The sequence below is a fragment of the Cebus imitator genome, unplaced genomic scaffold, assembly GCF_001604975.1.
Source record: "Cebus imitator isolate Cc_AM_T3 unplaced genomic scaffold, Cebus_imitator-1.0 Scaffold53, whole genome shotgun sequence".
Classification (NCBI taxonomy): domain Eukaryota; kingdom Metazoa; phylum Chordata; class Mammalia; order Primates; family Cebidae; genus Cebus; species Cebus imitator.
In genome coordinates, this window is record NW_016107368.1 from 8,013,458 (window position 1) to 8,033,065 (window position 19,608).

General features: G+C 43.2%; 1 long non-coding RNA gene across 1 annotated transcript; it reads right to left on the bottom strand.

Moving 5' to 3' along the window:
* Positions 1–2,983: 2,983 nt before the first annotated feature.
* LOC119471240 lies at positions 2,984–3,518 on the bottom strand. The gene is made up of 2 exons (XR_005200272.1): positions 3,414–3,518; positions 2,984–3,203 (listed from the first exon to the last, which is right to left on the bottom strand). It is a non-coding gene; the product is annotated as an uncharacterized LOC119471240 (long non-coding RNA).
* Positions 3,519–19,608: the final 16,090 nt, after the last annotated feature.

Here is a 19,608-nt window from a genome sequence, read left to right on the forward strand (position 1 = left end):
GTTTGTTTCACACCTGCAAAATCGTGATCAAAATAAAATGATCATAGTTTTATACCTCTAAGTTTTGGGGTATTTTTTTTTTTTTTTTTTTTAGACGGAGTTTCGCTCTTGTTACCCAGGCTGGAGTGCAATGGCGCGATCTTGGCTCACCGCAACCTCCGCCTCCTGGGTTCAGGCAATTCTCCTGCCTCAGCCTCCTGAGTCGCTGGGATTACAGGCACGCGCCACCATGCCCAGCTGATTTTTTGTATTTTTAGTAGAGGCGGGGTTTCACCATGTTGACCAGGATGGTCTCGATCTCTTGACCTCGTGATCCACCCGCCTCGGCCTCCCACAGTGCTGGGATTACAGGCTTGAGCCACCGCGCCCGGCCTAGTTTTGGGGTATTTTTTGATGCTGCAATAACAACCAGAACAGCTTGCCAGACTAGAGGGCGTAAGAGACTACTCTACTATTGGCCAGAGTGCAGGAGCCTGGAGCGCCTGACCACTGGGAGGACAATGGGCCTTCCCCTGGTGAGTCTGTGGGGGGACCACCAAAAACCAGGGACAGAGCAAGAGCAGTCTGGGAGACAGGATGTGTTGTCCACATTCAGGTAGTTGCAGTAGGAGGGATCTCGCAGGGCCACTGCCTAACTGCTTCAAAAGGGCTTGTTTTAGGTTGGCCTGCTGTAACATGTGCCATGGGCTGGGTGGCTTAACCAACAGAAATGTATTTCTCATATTTCTGGAAACTGGAATTCCTCCATTGGGGGCCAGCATTTTGGGGTTCTGGGGAGGGCTCTCATATGGGTTGCAGACTGCCACCTTCTCCTTGTGCCCTCACAAGGCAGAATGCAGATAGGAGAGGCAAGCTGTCTGTGACTCCTATAAGGGTACTGATCCCATTCATGAAGGCTCCACCCTTATGAGCTCATCTAATCCTAAATCCCTCTCAAAGATGCCTGCTCCTGATACCATCACATCATGGGGTAGGGCTTCAACATAGGAATTTGGTCAGCACACAGACATTCTGCTCCTTACAGTGCTTCTGAGAGGAAGAGTTGGCATTTGATGGGAGCCAGTCCCAGAAAGGACTTAGTCATTTTGTAATAGTTTCTGTCAGGTAAAGACCGTTGCCCCATCACCTTTTTCTGACTGAGCCCAGATAAATCAGAAAGACCAGACAGCCAGTGGGGGTGACAGTGACAAGCAAGGAGGAAGCATGACAGCAGGTTCCTCCTGCAGCTCTGCTCAGGGAGAGAAGACGGGGCTACCCAAATGAGACTGTGCTGGTCACTTAAAATGACTGGAAGATTTTTTTTTGACTTGGGAGTGGTCTGCAAGTTTGGGAGACCTGCCCAAGCAGAGGCAATGTTGATGAACAGCCTCTGCTGAGTAAATTTTTAAAGGGATAATGGGAAAGCAAAAACAAAGTTGAGCTTTTGTTACATTATACCAGTTGAGCTCGTTGGATGTGTTTTATAAACATGCACAACACATGCATTTTTAAAGGATCTCTAACATCCAACACGCAAAGGAATATTGAAAAGCATTTACTATCTATTTAGGGCTGGCTGAGTAATGCACAACAGGCAGCCACTGGTTGAAAATAATTTTTCCTCTGGCATTTCTCTATTATTGCTATTTATATGCAGGGCGTCTTTATTTTCATATGATATTGCTCACCTGTAGGAGGCGATACTGGTTGCCTTCTTTCATACTGAGGTAAGGAGATGGAGCGTGCGGGTGTAAGTGAGTCACTAAAGGAAGCCTGGAGAGGATGTCCTTACGGAGGGAACAAGCAAAGATTGCAGGAGTCTTCAGAGGAAATGGGAGGGAAGGCAGGGAGAATGCCGTCCAAGTAGGCTCCTGGGAAAATGGTGTCTTCCCAGGGGGCCTGGACCCCACATGCTGCAGTCAGGTGGAAGCCTGGATCCTAGGTGGCAAAGCTTAGCCATGGGTGGTTAGTCTAGGTGAGGGAGGGCAGTTCTAAGCACCCAGAGCCAGGAATGGGATCCAGAGCTGGTAAGTGGAACAAGTCAGTGCCCCCGAAGCTGAGCTTTGAAACCGCGTTGCACACACTCACTTGATGTGTCCTAACACCATTCCTTTTAAGAAAGCCAGATACTGTCTTGAGAGGATTAAGGTGAAAAAGGCAAAGACAAACAATGGTGGGGACCAGAAATCAAGGAAGAATACAGAAGGGGAAAAAATGTTAGCGGTGTCGATCCTGTCCTCTTCACTCTGGCATCCACTTCCTGCCTTTGGAATTTTGGGAATCTCAAAGGAAAAGATGCTTTTTTTTCCTTCAGCATCCATCCATTTGGTTTTGTGCTGTGTTGCTATTTCCTCCAGAGTTGAATGTTTACATATCAAGTATTCAGGTGTTTAAAATGAATAGAGTTTATGGTACCAGAGATTCCTATGACAACACTGGAATGTTTCAAATAACATAGCTGGTAAACGAGCATGCAAAACTCATGTTTCTGTGGAAGAAAAAGTCTGATGGAGGAATTTGCATTTTCAGTCTCTTGCCTTGTGGGAAATCCAGAGGGAGGACGTCAAGTACGATGATAAAGACGTGAGGTGGATTTTCCCACACTTCACCTGGTGGCAGCCTCCTTCGTCTATAGACACTCTACACTGAAAATTCTGCTTTACCAGATAAGGGATGGGATGTTGTTATCTAGGTGCTATACGATCTCAGAAATGCCTCGTTAGGTGTTTTGTTGTGGATACATCATAGAGTGTGCTTACACAAACCTAGATGGTCTAGCCGATTACACACCTAAGGTATATGGTTTGCTCCTGGGCTACAAACCTGTGCAGCATGTGAGTGTACTGAACATTGTAGGCAATTGGAACACAATGCTAGGTATTTGGTTATGTAAACACAGAAAAGGTAGAGTAAAAATTATATATTATAATCTTATGGGACCATGGTCATATAGGCAGTCCTTATTAACCAAGATGTTCTTTTGCAGTGCATGACTGTATTGTAATTTGGGGGAATTTTATTTTATATTTGCAGTTCCTGTAACACAACATATGAACAAATGAAGCAACTATATCAGAGCTGTTAAAAAGGGGCATGAAGTAGAAGAAGCAGTGTGGAATATGAAGTCATTTTTTCCCAGGAGGAACACTGAACAATGGAAGCCCAGGGACAACTTCAGAAGTAGATTCCCTCCCCAGCACCGCCTCTCTTCTCCCTGTTTCATCCTTTAAAAAAGAAAAGGCAGATTTGGACTCATGCCTTGGGAAGCCCTAGCTTGAGCTCTTTGATCGCCGAAAGGTCCTTGCTAGATGATCATTCTTTCTTGGGAGACGCGATAACGAGATGACAGAACAGATTTCGCTGTGTCACAGTTCTATGCTGTGTCAATAACATTTACTTTCCCCGGTGGGGAAGATGAGATCTGTTGTCAGTACCTTTGGTTAGAGTATTTCTGATTTCAGGGGTTTCAGTAGCCAGCGCTGTGGTTTTCGGAGAGAGCAAGCGCACGCCCTTTGGGTTCGGTGAAGTCTCTCGGTGCGCCCCCGTGCGCCCTGGGCGTCTGCCGGCGCCTGCAGCACCCACGTGCGCCCAGCCTCCTCCGCTGCTTTCTCAGCCCGCAGGGTTTACCCTTGGGGAGGATTTGACAGAAATAGTCACGACTCGGTAGATTAACCCTATGCAGATCGGGCTCCGTTTCCATAACCACCCAAGTCAAACCGCTCCTGGAGTGCAGGGTGAGGGTCTAAGTGGCACACGTTCGCCATTAAAATGACAAAGACCCAGGACCGAATCGCTCATGAATCCTATGAGCTTCTCGGTGAAATTAAAATGGATTAAATCCTCTTACTAATGAGAACTCAGAAACGATAATGCTGAAACAATTCATAGCCTGCTTTGCGTGCTGATATGAGTAGTGACAACTCAAGAGATAATGGTGCAGCAATTGGGCGGGAGGGACCCGGGGGGAAGCAGTCAGATCTTCCCATTGCAATATGTCCTTAATTGGCTGCCATGGGTGGTGTGTATTAGCAACCACCAAAAAAAGCAGCACAGACTTAGAAATTGGCTTCCCTTTTTATTGTTGCCTTCTACCAAAATGTAATTAGTGCACTGTAACCAATGTACATTTATACATAAAATATATTGCTGCTATATGCAGGACTAAACAGTTCAAATTTCCTGCAAGCAATTTACCTATTTTTCACTCTCAAGTTTCTTTAAAACATGAGGTTAGTGAAACCATATTTGACAATGATTTAAAAATTGACATGTTTTGTAAATGTATTTTAAAATATATGTGGAATGTCACAGTGTTCACACATAGTGCTACAAACAGCTTTTTGAATGATTCATAATTTCAAAAGACATTTTCATTTTAATCCAGAGGTTACTTTGTTCATTAAGAAAAAAGTGAAAAAGAGAAGGAAAAAAAAAAAGAAAAAAAAATGATACATTAAAATCAGTATGGTTTAATGTGGAGGAATGAAAGGTAGTTAAATAAAAATAAGTACAGCTTACATAAAATGTAACCTGTGTAAATAAATAGGCTATATGAAATCACATGACTTCCCTTGTCTGATCCCTCAATCTATGTTTAAGACTAATCTCTACTGAGTGGAAATTTTATTCTTTCCTCTTTTTATGACTTTTTTTTTTTGCTGATTTAAAATGTTTTCATATTGAAAAAAGTGTCCGAATATGATAATACATCATTTTCTAAAATATGGATAAAAGTATTTTTAATGTATTTAAGTATATTATGGAAAACATTTAATTTTTAAAAATTTAATGGCAAAGTCTAAAACTCTCTCAAAATTAGCTAGTTAGACATGGGAAAGAAGACAAAGCAGAGATATTTGAGGTGAGAATTGAAGGATGGACAACTGTTCAGGGTGGAGGGGGCCAGGACATAGAGAAGCCAGCCTGTGTGCAAGAGCAGAAAAGCAGGATGTAAAATCTGGGTCTCGGATAGCAAAGGGGCCAAGGAGCATCAGACTTGGGTTTCAGAGTGAATCCCGTTTAACTAGCAGGAGACCTTGGCAGGTAACATAGCCTCCCTAAGCCTTACTTACCTCATTCTAAAATGCAGACAACAAAAGTAACTCTTCCACAGATTGTTGTGAGGAGCACAAGAGCATCATTCCCTGAGGCTCATCCAAGGTGCTGCCTGACTCAGTATCGCATTCCTTTTGATTGCTGTGTTACTACTTAGCATGGATGTATTGCATGGATGTACTGCATGGATGTATTGCATGGATGTCTTTCCACACACTGAAAGACACTTTGTTAGTTTCCCCTTTTTGGTTATTGCAAACGAAGCTGCTGTGAACATTTGTGTACAGGTTTCTGCATGGGAATAAGTTTCTTTTCTCTTGGGGTAAATGCCCAAGTGTGCAACTGCAGAGTTACATGGTAAGTCCGTTTTTAGTTTTCAAAGGAAAGGCCAGACTACTTTCCAGACTGGTTGTATCATGTTATATCCACACCACGGAACATTTGAATGATCCAGTTTCTCAGCATCCTCATCAGCATTTGGTATTATCACTATATTTTATTTTAGGAATGTAGTGATAGTTCTTTATGGTTTTAATTACATTTTCCTAATAGCTAAAAAAGTTGAACATCTTTCCATGTGTTTGTCACTTGTATATTCTTTTCAACAGCATGTGTCTTTATATCTTTTGTCCATGTTCTAATTGGACTGTTCACAATTTTTATTTTTTTTATTTTTTATTTTATTTTATTTTTTTTTGAGACGGAGTTTCGCTCTTGTTTCCCAGGCTGGAGTGCAATGGCGCGATCTCGGCTCACCGCAACCTCCGCCTCCCGGGTTCATGCAATTCTCCTGCCTCAGCCTCCTGAGTAGCTGGGATTACAGGCACACGCCACCATGCCCAGCTAATTTTTTGTATTTTTAGTAGAGACGGGATTTCACCGTGTTGACCAGGATGGTCTCGATCTCTTGACCTCGTGATCCACCCGCCTCGGCCTCCCAAAGTGCTGGGATTACAGGCGTGAGCCACCGCGCCCGGCCTTTAATGCCAAGTTTTGAGAGTCCTTTATATATTCCTGATATGAATCCTTTGTCAGATATGAGACTTGCAAATATTTCCCCAATGGTGACTTGTCTTTTCATCTTGTTAACAGAGCCTTTTGCAGAGAAACATTTTTCATTTTGAAGAGGTTCTGGTTTTTTTTTTAACCAATTTTTCCATTCATGCATTGTGGTTTTCTGGTCAAATCTAAGTACTCTTTGTCTAGTTCTAGTCCCAGATTTTCTCCTCTTTTTTTTTCTAGAAGTTTTATAATTTTACACTTTAAGTTAATGATCCAATATGAGTTAATTTTTAAAAATAAGGTATCAGTTATCTGTATTCCTCCCCCCACTCCTTGGGTATTCAATTACCCCAGTATCGTTTTTGAAAAGACTGTCCCTCCACCATTGAATTGCTTTAGCTTTTCTGTACAGACATATTTTGGAATTCTCTATTCTGTTTCATTCAGCTATGCGTCTATCCCTCTAGTAGTACTACACTGTTTTGTAGCTATAGAGTAATCCTGAACATCAGAAAGAGTCATTCTTGCCTCCTTATTTTTCTTTTTAGAGTTATTTTGGCAATTCTAGCACCTTTCCCTTTCCATAGAAATTTTAGAATAAGATTATATACCTTACTGATAAGAATTGTGTTAAGTCTATGGATCAGTTTAGGAAGAATTGACATATTTTCTATGATGAGTCTGCTGATTTGTGAACAACAGTATGTCTCTCCGAATACTTAGGTCTTCTTTTTGTTTTTGAGATGGAGCTTCACTCTTGTTGCCCAGGCTGGAGTGCAATGGCACAATCTCAGCTCATTACAACCTCCGCCTCTTGGGTTTAAGCAAGTCTCTGCCTCAGCCTCCCAAGTAGCTGGGATTACAGGCATGCGTCACAATGCTCAGTGAATTTTGTATTTTTTAGTAGAGACAAGGATTCGCCATGTTGATCAGGCTGGTCACAAAGTCCTGATCACATTTTCCTAATAGCTAATCTCAGGTGATCCACCTGCCTTGTTCTCCCTAAGTGCTGGGATCACAGGCGTGAGTCATCATGCTCGGCTCCAAATACTTCGGTCTTCTTTGATTTCTTTCACTAGGATTTTAAATTTTTTTAATCATAAATCTATGAGTAAAAAATGCAAGTGACTTTTGTGTGTCACATAGGTCTTATATCCTGTGATATTAAGGATTTATTAATTTAAGAAGTTTTTTTTGCAAATTCTTTAGGATTTTCTAGGTAGACAATTATGTCATTTGAAAATTGGAATCATGTTATTTCTTCCTTTCCAATCTGATTGCATTTTATTTATTTTTCTTGCCTGATTGCAATGGCTAGAACTTCCAATGCTCTGTTGAATAAGAGTGGTGAGAGTAGATATCCTTGTCTTATTACTGACCTCTTTCAATGTTAAGTGTGATATTAGTTGTAGATTTTGTATGAGAAAGTTTTATTTTGTTTTTATTTTGTTTCTGATGAGCTGAGAGTTTTTAATTATGAATGAATGTTGGAGATTTCCAAATGTTTTAGTTGCATTCATTGATATAAACATATGTTTTTCTTTTGTAGCCTCTTAACATGGTAAATTAGATTGGTTTTCATTGGCAGATTTTATTGATATTAAACTAGCCTTTTTATGCATTGTTGGATCCAATTTGGGTTGGATCCCAAACAAGGGATTTTAATTCATGGAATATTAATGAGATGCATGAGAGATACTGGTTTTCTTTTTCTATGATGTTTTTGTCGGGGTTTGACTAAAACCCAGTATTACCCTAATGGTAATTTATTTCTTCCTTTTCAATCTGATTGCCTTTTATTTATTTTTCTGGTCTGACCGTAATGGCTAGAACTTCCAATGTTCTGTCGAATAAGAGTGGTGAGAGTAGATATTCTTGTCTTATTACTGACCTCAGTCTTTCAATGATAAGTGTGATATTAGTTGTAGATGCAGTATACCTAATGGGTAATACTGGCCTCATAAAATGAGTTGAGAACTATACCTTCCTCTTCTATTTTCTGAAAGAGAGTGTATAGAGTTGGCATTCATTCTTTAAATGTTGGTAAATTACTCCAGTAAAACATCTGACTTTGAGATTTCTTCTGTGGGAGCTCTTAAACTACAAATTAAATTTCTAGTGGTTGTAGGACTACTTAGGTAATGACGTCATCTTGGCTGGGTTTTAGTGTTATTTTGTGGTTTTTGAGGAATTGGTACATTTCTTCTAAATTGTTGGCTATATGATGTAAAGTTGTTCATAGTAATATTCCCTTATTTTTCTTTTAATGACGATAAGATCTGTTGTGATAGCCTCCATTTCATTTCTGATATTGGTGATTTATATTTTCTCTTTTTTATTTTTGTCATTTGCTAGAGGTATATCAATTTGATTGATTGTTTTCAAAGAACCAGCTATTTGTTTTGTTGATTTCCTCTATTGCTATCCTATTTTTAATTTCATTGATTTTTGTCTGTTCACTTTGATTTCTCCCTTCTGCTTTCCTTAGATTTGTTTTGCTCTTCTTTTTCTAGTTCCTTGAGGTAGAAACACAGATATCTGATTTGAGATCTTTCTTATTTTCTAATAAAACTATTTAGCCGTGTGAATTTAACTCTTGACACTATGTTTAGTTGCATCCCACAAATGGTGGTAGGTTGTATTTTCTTTCTCATTTGATTTTGTTTATGTGTTTTTCTTTTTACCTATATCTGTTGCTTCCAGGTTGCAGATTTTTTCAAGGCCCATTCTGAGATATACAAGAGTTGAAAAGAGAACCCAGGGAGCTCACTGTATTGTCATTCCTCAAGTCCTGACGTCCACAGTCAACTGCTTTCTTTATTCCTGCTTTCAAATTCCCTTTATCATTAGGTGCTAAGTTATTTCCAGGGTTTTTAGTTATGTTTATGGGGGAGGAGCAGGGAAAACTGAGTCTACAATATCTTCTTCTGAAGCCAGAAGTCTGCAACTGACATTTTAAAAGCCTAGATTATTAATTTTGATAATACATGTCCAATCGAGCTCAGGGTTTTGTTTTGTTTTGTTTTCCAAGGAAAAAAGATCATTGCAAAATAGCAGATTTCTCTGAATGGTTTGCAGAGTTTAGTTCTAGGCTCAAGGTAGGCCAGAGGTCCAGGTAGGCGGGATGCCCGGAGCTGCCGGGAAATTCCTCTGGGTGGGATGCATGGCCTGATTCTGGTGCTCCACTGTTTCCTGACATCCGATGAAAAGCAGTAGAAAGGCTTTTTCCCCTTTCAAGAAAAAGAGGCAGTGGTGCATACACACATACTCCTCACTCGTAGGTATTTTATTTTTGAACTTTTCCCTCTATTATTAGCAGTTTTTGATTTTTATGACAACAGCCTACATACTGAGAGGTCAAATTTCAGTAACTTTCATTAGTTAGGAAGGCGGAGAACAAAACTAATTGAACTTGTACCCTGTGAGAAGCTCTGGGCCAGTTTAAATCAATCAGTATAAATCAGGAGGAGGTTCACTGCACGGACGGAGAGAAAGCGAGCTCCTACGTTAACAAGAACGGGTCATCAGCAGACTTAGAACAAAGCTGGCTGGTTGGCAGGTTTTAGAGAGGAGCAAAGGCAAGTGGCAGGAGCTGCCTGGCGGGAGGAAAAAGGGTCACATTTTCATGACCACAGGAGTGGTGAGAGCGAGTCTAGGGCTGGACAGAGCAAACACTTGCTAGGTTTCCTGGGCAACAGGCCCCTCCCTTCCGGCTGTCTATTGGGCTCTGAAAGGCTACAGGCAGATAAAGCTACATGGTGATAGAAGAGCATGCCTGGGTCAGCCAGCTCCTCAGAAAGGGGCCTGGGAGGCAGCATTTCAGGAAGGCACCCATGCAGGAGGACTTGGGGAGATAGAGGACAGGGAGGCTGGGGGTCCACTGGGTCCTGCATGCCTGCTGAAGCTCCTTTGGCTCAGGTGTGTTGATGTACCAGATTGGGAGTTTTGTGAAGCCACTTTGCCTGGCTTAGCAGGGCTGAGAACTGAAAGCCACCCTTGCCATTTTCATTTGCTGAAGAAGAGTGAGCCAAGACAGGACACCTGCACATGGCTGCCCAGCCAGCCAGTGGCAGAACACGGCGTCTTCCGGAATGTGTGGGGCTGCTCCCCTCTGGAAAATGGTGACCCAGGAAGAGAAACAGACAAAGAGAGAAATCATAGCCTAAATCCTGAGCACATTTGCATTCCACTCTGTAGGGGTGACCCTGAATCCTTGATTCCGAGCATTTTTCCTGCTGCAGAGAAGTCCAGCTTGGGCAGTTGAGGGCTGTCTCAGATTGCATGGATTAAAAACCAGGGAGGAGGCCAGGGCTGCAGGAAGCAGGGGTCCAGGAGGGATTCCTCCAAGGGGAGGTTAGAAACATCACTGCATAACAATGTCTGTGTATAAATTATAAAGTACTGTGATGTCAGAGAACATGGAAAGTGCTCTGGATGCTGTTACAGAAGATGGTTGGCTCTTTAATATATTTAAGAGAGATTCGCATCCTCAAAGATAGATACAAAAGTGGAACCCAGTATTCATGCTTCATACCTTTTCTCCCATTATGTGGCCTTTTGGGGTAAATGAATAAAATGCGTCCATTTCCTCTGCTGACAAGCTGACAAATCAATGATGAATTCATAGCAGAAATGTCCCTGGAACCATCAAAAATGCCATGTGTTTAGTCAGTGTGAGAATGTGGACTCTACTCATCAAGGCGGCTGTCCTGGAGAGGGCCGGAAGAGCAAAATGGCCCAGAGTCACGTGGTTTTTTGGAGGGTGGGAGAGTCCCTCTTTGCCATCCTGGAATAGTCCTGCTCAGACCGTGTGGTTTATGTGACACTGGCCCACGCTTGACCAAGCAGATGCCTGTCCTTTGGCCACAATGATGGGCTCAAGGTCTGGCCTGTCACTCACACCAGACAAATCATCATTTTTTTCCCCTGGGAGTTTAGCTCAGAAAATCCCTCACTCTTTCTGGATGGTGATGACCAAAAGAATTCCAAGAGTCAGGAACCAAAGGGGAATCTTGCTTCCACATGGGGAGGGAGGACCTACCTGAGAATGAGGCCAGCAGGGAGGGAGAGACAGAGGAGAGAGACAGAGGAGTGATGACATCACTTGAACACCTGGATCCTGCTGTGCCTGATGCTAGATACACTCTCTTTGGATTTCCCAGCCACACAAGCCAACACATTTCCCTTTTTAAAAAAGCTTATTTGAATTGGGTGTCTGTCACTTATAAATGAATGAGTCCTGATGAATACTGTTAGTGTAAAATGTAACTGTTGTACCAGAGTGGTCTGGTATTCTCAGCTGGGTTGCCCCTAAATGGATTCCATTGTTAGACTAAACACACAAACCTTTCATGGAGGCCTCATAAGATTCTTAATAGCTGCTTAGTTGGCTAACTAGAGTCAAGATGGCTCTGATCACCAGCTAGCAGCAAGAGGGCTACTGCCTTAAGCCTAAATAGCGGGGTGCAGTGCACTGAATTGTGTTCCCCACAATTCATATTTTGAAGCCCTCACCTCCAACATGATGGTGTTTGGAGGTGGAGCCTTCAGGAGGTAACTATATCTAGATGAAGTCTAAGGGTAGAATCTCCATGATGGGATGAGTGTCCTCACAAGAAGAGACAGGTCTCTTTCCTTCCACTACATCAAGAAGGTGGCCACCTGTAAGCCAGGGAGAGAGCCCTCACCAGAACCTGACTAGGCTGGCACCCTGATCTTAGACTTCCAGCCTCCAGGATGGTGAGAAATAAATGTCTGTTGTTCATGCCCCACAGCCTGTGGTGTTTTGTTAAAGAAGCCTGAGAAGACTGAGACAAGGAACTTAGAGAAGTCCCAGGAGTGGGAACTGGCCTGCTCTTAATGTCCTAAGTCCTTTGCTTGGGAAGTGTAGCCCCACATTTCAGAGGGGAGGCTTCCTTCCGATGGAATATGACTTTAGCACAGTGGTATGAGCCATTCCTTGGTAAGCTTCACCTACCAACCATTCCCTTCCCCTGTCTTCTTTGTGTTTTTCTTCCTGAAGACAGAGGGGGGAGGAGGCAGGAGCCAGCAGCATCAAGAGGCACTCAGAACACTGTGGAAGGAGGGAGGGAAAGAACTGGACTAGTGGAGAACAGCCGGTGACTTCTATCAAATGACAGGGCCCCTAGGTTCTCCAGAGACAAGAACCTCTGCCTTCCTACGCTGGAGGAACTCACCGAAACTTCCTGTGTCTATAGCATACATTTGGGCTGTGAATTGCCCTGGGAACAATCCGTGTTCAGGGCTGACTTGGGGATCTTTCATGTTCTCCATGGAGACGTCCCTCCACTTGAGATAGAGAATCACTGTGTACCCCGTTTGCTTGGGCTAGAGAAGAGACCAACAACCTTTTTTTTGTGAAAAGGCAGATGGTAATATTTCAGTCTTGGCAGGCCATACAGTGCTGTCAAAACCACTCAGCTCTGCTGCTGCAGTGTGGACAGTATGCAGACAGAATGTGAACACGTGGGTGAGGCTCTGTGCCCAGCTGGCTTTATTTATTAATCTGATTTTCATATAATTTCCATGTGTCATTAAATGGTATTCTTTTGATATTTTTGTCAACCATTTAAAAAGGTAGGAACCACTGTGTGACGGCTTCTCTTAGTTTTGGTCATTTCCTTCAAGTTGCTTCTTTCTGTTGGTCTCTCGATTTTTCTTTATAAAGGGACTTGCCCTATGTGCACATGGTCGCTGCTCACTTTGTGGGGAAGGGCATTGCAGAGGCGATTGGGAGCTCTGGATCTTGCTCTGGGCCTGTCACTTGCGTATTTTGCCATGTGGGGATTTAGGGGGCCTTCACAGGGGAATCCCCAAGGTCAGCACCCTTTGGTTTCCTCTTGGGTTGGACAGAGTGTACACAAGGTTAGTTTTCTGCCAGAGGGTCCCAGCCTGGCTTCCAGTTTCTTCAAAGTGGAAGAAGAAAGCTGGCAAGTTCCCCACAGTTACGATGCAAGCGTTCCTTAGACCCCCGTTTTCCCTAAGGCTCTCCCCACCCTCAACCATGCCTGGCACACACCAGCCCAGAAGCCTCCAGAGAAACATCCTTCAGTCTTGCGCTGGGTTGGGGAGAAGGACAGCTGGGATCTAGTGGGTCCGGCCTGCCAAGCCATCTTCCTCTTCAGGCCACCTGTTTCTTCACTTCCAGAGGTCTCTGGGGCCTCCAGTTTCTGAGCCTGCTGGGTGCTCCATAGTGAAACTCAGGCTGCTGCTCAGCTCTGCACAACCTGCTTAGAATCCAGCTCTCCTGTGCCTGCAAAACTAGATGCTTGCCAATGCCCCTAGTTTTCTTGCTGTGGTCTCTCTCCCATTCTCTTTTTTTCTTGTAGATTTGTGCCTTAAAAAATCTATTTATTATTGCTTTAGCGTAGTCTTGGAAGGGGATGGAATTAAAGGAATATGTTTAATCTACCATCTTTCCCTCAAAATTCCAGTGAGTTTTATTGAAATACTCCATGTGCAAAATGATTATAATTAACACATGACTATAAAGTAATGAAACTGATATAGCTTATGAAATATGTTTTTACTTTATAAGCATATATGACTTAAAAAGATTTTTGAAAGTGACTATTGTGTGATGGTGTTAATGATCTATTTACCATCTATTTCCTCATCTTGTTTATCCCCAGCACTCACCATCTGAGTTAGGATTGTGCAACCAGCGTGCTGAATTTTGCAGACTCCCTTGTGCCGGAGGTGGCTACCTGGTATAGTTCTGGTCCTTGAGACATAAACCTGCTGTGGGTTTCTGGGAAAATTTTGCTAGCCTTTCTTCCTTGTTGCTTCCTTCTCCTTTCTGAATGGAATGTGGAAGTGATGGCTGGAGCTGCAGCAGCCATCTTTCACCCTTGACTTGAGAAAAAGGCCAAGATAATACATACTCTTCTGCTTCTAGACCTACTGATTTAGTGCTAGGACTACTTGACTCCGGATAGCTTTTTGTATAACTAAAACATAACTCCTAATTAGTGTATGCCTTGGTTTTGCTAGGTTTTCTCTTACAGCTCCAAATAAATTCCTCAGTAATATTTTTGGTGAACACAAGACAATATGGAAGTCTTCTTTAGAGACTGACTGAACTCTAGTTGCCTGCCGGCTGCTGCCATTGTCTGTTTTTCTGAAGTCAGCTGCTCTCTAGACCCTAGCATCAATGTAAGGAACACAAAATGATGCTTTGTAGCTTTCAGAGTCTTCAGTAGCCTAGAGAAACATACAGGACAATGTTTTCCCCAGGGAAAACAAAGGGTGTCATGATGACAATCTGCAGGGCTCCTTTCTGTCCTCAGGGAGATGTTGATGTCTGGGAATGCAGTGGCCTGACAGGAACAGGTGAACTGGGTTTCTGAAGCTGATGCAACTGGCTATGATATGGTACTCCAGTGAGTGGGAAAGACGGTGCCTACAGGAGAGCCTTTCTGTTCTGCAAGTTACAACGTAACTCTCCTGAAAGGGCAGTGGTCTTACACTGGAAGCAAGTCATTACAATGGCACATCTTCATCTTAATTTTAGGATAAAACGGGGAATAAGAGCAAAATAAAGCTGATGTATAGAGCTTAAAGACAAGGGAAACTCTAGATTGTGTCTTGAATGGCATTCATATTTACAATAATTTCCAATGTCATCTACTGTACACATCAGAAGAATTAATTATGATGATGGCTGGAGGAAATCATTCATCACAATAACATTTAATTATGCTGGAATTTTTGTTTATTAAGGCAAGGGTGTTTGAAATACATTTAAGAAAGTTTTTCATGAGAAAGAATTGTAAAAAGTTTTATAGTTTTATTGCATGGCTCTGCAAATGATTGAGTAAGACATCCAGATGTGGTGCTGTCATGACAAAGCACCACAGACATTTATTCTCTGGGCTGGAAGTCTCAGATAAAGGTGTCAGCAGGGATGGCCTCTTCCAAGGCCTCACTCCCTGGCTTGTAGATGGCATCTTCCCTTGTGTCCTTACTTGGTCATCCCTCTGTGGGTGTCTGTGTCCTCATCTCCTCTTCTTATGAGGACATGGGTCATACTGGAGCAGGGCCCATCCTAATGGCCTCATTTTACCAGAATCACCTCTTTAAAGGCTCTGACTCCAAATACAGCCACATTCTGAGGTATTGGGGTTGATGCTGGTGTGGGGTAGGGTGGAGTGTGTGTGTGTGTGTGTGTGTGTTTGCATGTTGTGAGCAGGTATGTGGTGGGTGGTGTGTGTCTGTGGCATGTATGATGTGAGTGTGGTATGTAGAGTCTCTACGTGTGTGTGTATTTGTGTGTCTGCATGACATGGAGTCATGCACATGGCCTGAACACATCATCCCTGGACACAGAAGGTGGACATGTTCCTGGGCTATCTCTCTCTAGGGAAGGAAGGGCACACTGACTGAACATGGAGAAGGTGAATAACAATGGGTGAGTTTCTTACCTTGGGTTATGTGGCGTGCATTGTGGTAGAGATGGGGTCCTATAGCATTGTGCTTCCTCAGGATGAGTCAGGCCTCGGGAGCTGGTAGGTTCCCCAAGAGCCAATCTTCACATTTTGGAGTGGAGTTATAAGGAGGGTGGTCGCTTGGGGTGCTTGGGGTTGGGGTGTCCCCTGGAGTCACCGACTCAGTGAGTCAGAGCCAGCAAGTTCACCTCTTGGCATCCCCTTACCTGTCCCTCATCAGGAAGTTTTCATGGCCTCTCCATAAGCCACTGGATGGGGTGATAGTTGCCTTTGGGTTTATGAGAATGTTGTGGGGCAGGCGTGTGAAGGGCTTGGCAGACCACCTGCCATGTGATCACGCTTGGCAAGTGGCTGCTGATTTTAGTTTTTGTTTTCCAGGCTTGGGGTTGTAAAAACAGCGAGGGCCATGGAGGGACAGGTCCTAAGACCCATACACACTGCATCACCAGCCCTCATTCCCCATCGAGACAGGACAGCCTCAAACCTGTTTCTGTGAAGCCCGGTCCCTCTGGCTTTTCATTGCCCTACTTTTTCTGCAGGAAAAGTTCATTGGTGGTTTTTCAGCTGTCCTCACCAAAGTTCACACACAGAAGCTGCTGGGCCAAGCGCGGGGCCTCCTCCAGGTTTTCAAAAGCTGACCTGACCAGGCACGCGGGCCAGGGCCAGATGTTCACCCAACTCAGGCCTCGCAGGCGCTTGTCGGTGTGACAGGTTTCCACAGTCGTGAACTGAAACGCTTTTTCTTTCACAAATGAAGACAGGGCCAGTGAGTTAAAAAGGAAACACTTGGGCAATTTCATTTTCACTCTTTTCCGCATTCGTTTTTCATTTTGTAGATATGTGTATATCAAATTGAATCTGAATGTCGAGATACAGTTTCTGAGCGAAACTGAAGGCCGGCTGCACAGGAATAGCCTGGATTTAGCCAAGAAGGAAGGTTGGGACTGATGGTAAAACTGTCAGCTGTACACGGCGCATATTCATTCACTAGCATGGAAGCCAGGAGACCCTCAGGGGCCGCAGGGGGTTTGGGAATTTCAGGTGCGCTGAGATGGCTGGTCACCCTGAAGCAAATGCCCTGACCATTAGCTCGCTTCTCCACACCTGTCCCTGTCCAGGTGTCTGTTGAGAGTGCAGGAATGGGTCTGAGGCAGCTGGGAAGGAAGTGGGGCAGAGCAAGCCCCCCAGGAGCGGGCATTCATTCTGGGCTGGATGAAGCCCCAAGCTCACACTGGCCAGAGAGTTAGTTCTTCATTAGCTTGGCTTGCCCTGGCCAGCTGTGGCTGCCTCTCCTGACGCTTCAGCAGCCTTGATTCTTGATTTCACTGATTTCACCATGTGGCTCCATCACAGGCCCCCTGGTGGGAATCTGCTGAGGCATTGAGAATTGCATCTGGCTGGTACCTCCCTTTTGTCACCAGGACATAACTAAAGGGTTGGAGATTTTGCTTCAGCATGGCTCTTCCACAGCAGTGGATGCCCAAGGCAGCTAGGAAGGCCTATCTCCTGACGCAGTGCATTTTCCCAGTTTGCACTGGGTGAGGCCCACATAAGGTTTTCAGGGGTTTTCTGATCAAAGACAACCACCTTAGTACAATCAGGAAGGTCCTCTTTCATTACACACAGTCAGGAGCTAAAGAAAATGCAATCAGGAAATGAGCCACTTTAAGGAATTATCCCTTATAATAATAAAGCTTGTCCCCAACAAAGAACAGTCCATGAAAGTTGACTGGGTGGAAGAATCTGGATTCCAATCAGGATTTCTGATGAAATGTTACACAATCTGTTTGCCAGAATACGATTTCAGAGACACTGAAAGGGAGACTTCAAAAATATTTTGATTTGCTTCATTTGGGGTTTTCTAAACATTTACTGTTTAATATCTTTCAGATTAATGATTCAAATGTTATTTATTTCTGACAACTTATGTTTGGTTTATACTAACCATGTATAAACATCCAACAAAAGCAGTCTCATGTGGCGTTTTGGTACTGTTTGCCATTGCTATCATTGTTTTATCCCATGATTCTCGTGTCTAAGTCATGAGAGGATGCTGAATAGGTTCTAAAAGGAAGGTCGATGTAATCAAAAGGGCATGAAAGCTCAGAGGATAAGCTAGGAAATGGCCATAGCTCTCTTTCTCACAGGGACAACCTCTAACAGTTTCTGGTGAATTCATTGTGAGTAGATGAAAGAAAATGGCACTAAATTAAATTGAAATATTCCAGCCAACCCGGCCTCTCAGGCTAACACCATCTCAGCGCTGCAGATAACACGCTGATGTACTTACGGGGTCCCCCCTTAGCAACAGAGTTGCCATGGAAACACATTGTGACTCGCTGAGAGGAAGCAGGCATGAGGAGGCAGGGGGAGTTCGCAGGAATTTCTCACTGAAATAATTACAGTAGTTCTCAGTGTGTTTAAGAAATGAATGTCGCATGTTTTTAAAAAAATTTTTTTTCTAAGCCTGTTTGTGACAGTGGTGCATCCAAAGAGTTTTGCTCAAGTGCTCAGTATTTTAAATCTAAATCATAATGTATTTTTTGAAAAGCGCAATTGAGAAATAATTGGGGGGCAATTATTTTTTTTCTGGGCTACAGAGAGACATGTGTGTTTTAAATGTTTATCTAGATATGAAAATCCCGTGGAAGGGACTGGCTGTGTATGTGCACACAGGAAGGAGGTGTGTGGTGCTGTTTTTATAACAGGTTTGTCAAAGAGCTAACTCCATTATGTGCTCACTGAACCGCTATGTGCCATTTGTACTTCTGCTTAAACACTATTTATAATGAAATGACCATGTTCTGTGGTTGATCCCATTTATCCTGCATGGATGGATCGTGTCAGTGCTGGAACTAGGGTTAACCGTCTAAATGTCTGGTCTTTTAGGAAATCTTATGGTTGCTATGAGATATTTTGTTTATATTTAGAAAGCAGGGGGTTGTCTGAATCAGAACTAAAAGAATAATAAAATGGCACTAAGCGAATTGTTCCTAATTCTTTGAAGGGAGAACTCAATTTTTATCTTAAAAAGTAGCCTTTGATTCTGGTAGAAAAATGTAGATGTCTCCCTGGTCAGAACTTTTAACATTTCATTAAAGCATAAAGGCAAATATGAAGATTGTCCAGAAGTCTCACCTCTGAGGGATCACCACCATGAAGATTTTGGCATTTTCCCTTCAGTTTCTATTTTAGGTGTTTGCATTGTTCTTCATTTTAATAATTGTGGTCAGATCAGCATTTAGGAGACATATTTAACATGCAAAGTAAAAAATGGTAAGTACTTCAGCTAGGAAGAAAAATCGAAGCACAAACAATGCAACAAATTTGACATAAAAAGAGGTTAGTTTTTTAACTGAAGAAGATGGTATTCTATGACGTTTAAAAAAAATTATGGGAGACCATTGTTTGGGCCTGACCTCCTGCCCAGGGCCCCAACAGATGAGACCAGGTCAGAATGAAGTCACTCAGGCTAGGTGGCATGTAATCAAACTAAACTTTAAAATAGGCCAATCTTCCCCTAGACAGGAGATTCATGGTGACTAATCAGAAGACACCCAGTTTACCTGAGCAGGCAAGATAAGGAAGTCACCTCTGCTTTAACCCTAGAAGGAAAGTAACTTGGTAATGACCAATTCACCTTTTGTTCCTTGTGCCTGCTTTTTGTGTGTGTGTGGCATTTTTCTGCCTATAAAGTTTATCTCCTCTGCTCAGCCCATCCGAATGCCTTTCTTAATCTTTATGTGGATTGCTGCCTGATGCATGAATTGATAATAAATGCCAATTCGATTTTTTAATTTGTTGAAATTTTAGGGGTTCTTTGCAGAAATTTATTACAATGTTCACAGTAGCAACACTATTTTAAAATATATGGTATATGTGATATTAACTTATTAAGGTGATTTTCTAGCAACTCAGCCCCCAGAACAGTGGTTTATAGTGACCGGCTCAGCTCAGATTTGCTGGGGCAGGTTTCCCAGGAATAAAGCCCTTTTCTTTTCTTTTTTCCTTCCCTTCCCTTCCCTTCCCTTCCCTTTCTTTCCCCTCTCCCCTCTCCCGTCTCCCATCTCCCTTCTCCCCTCTCCCCTCTCCCCTCTCCCCCTCC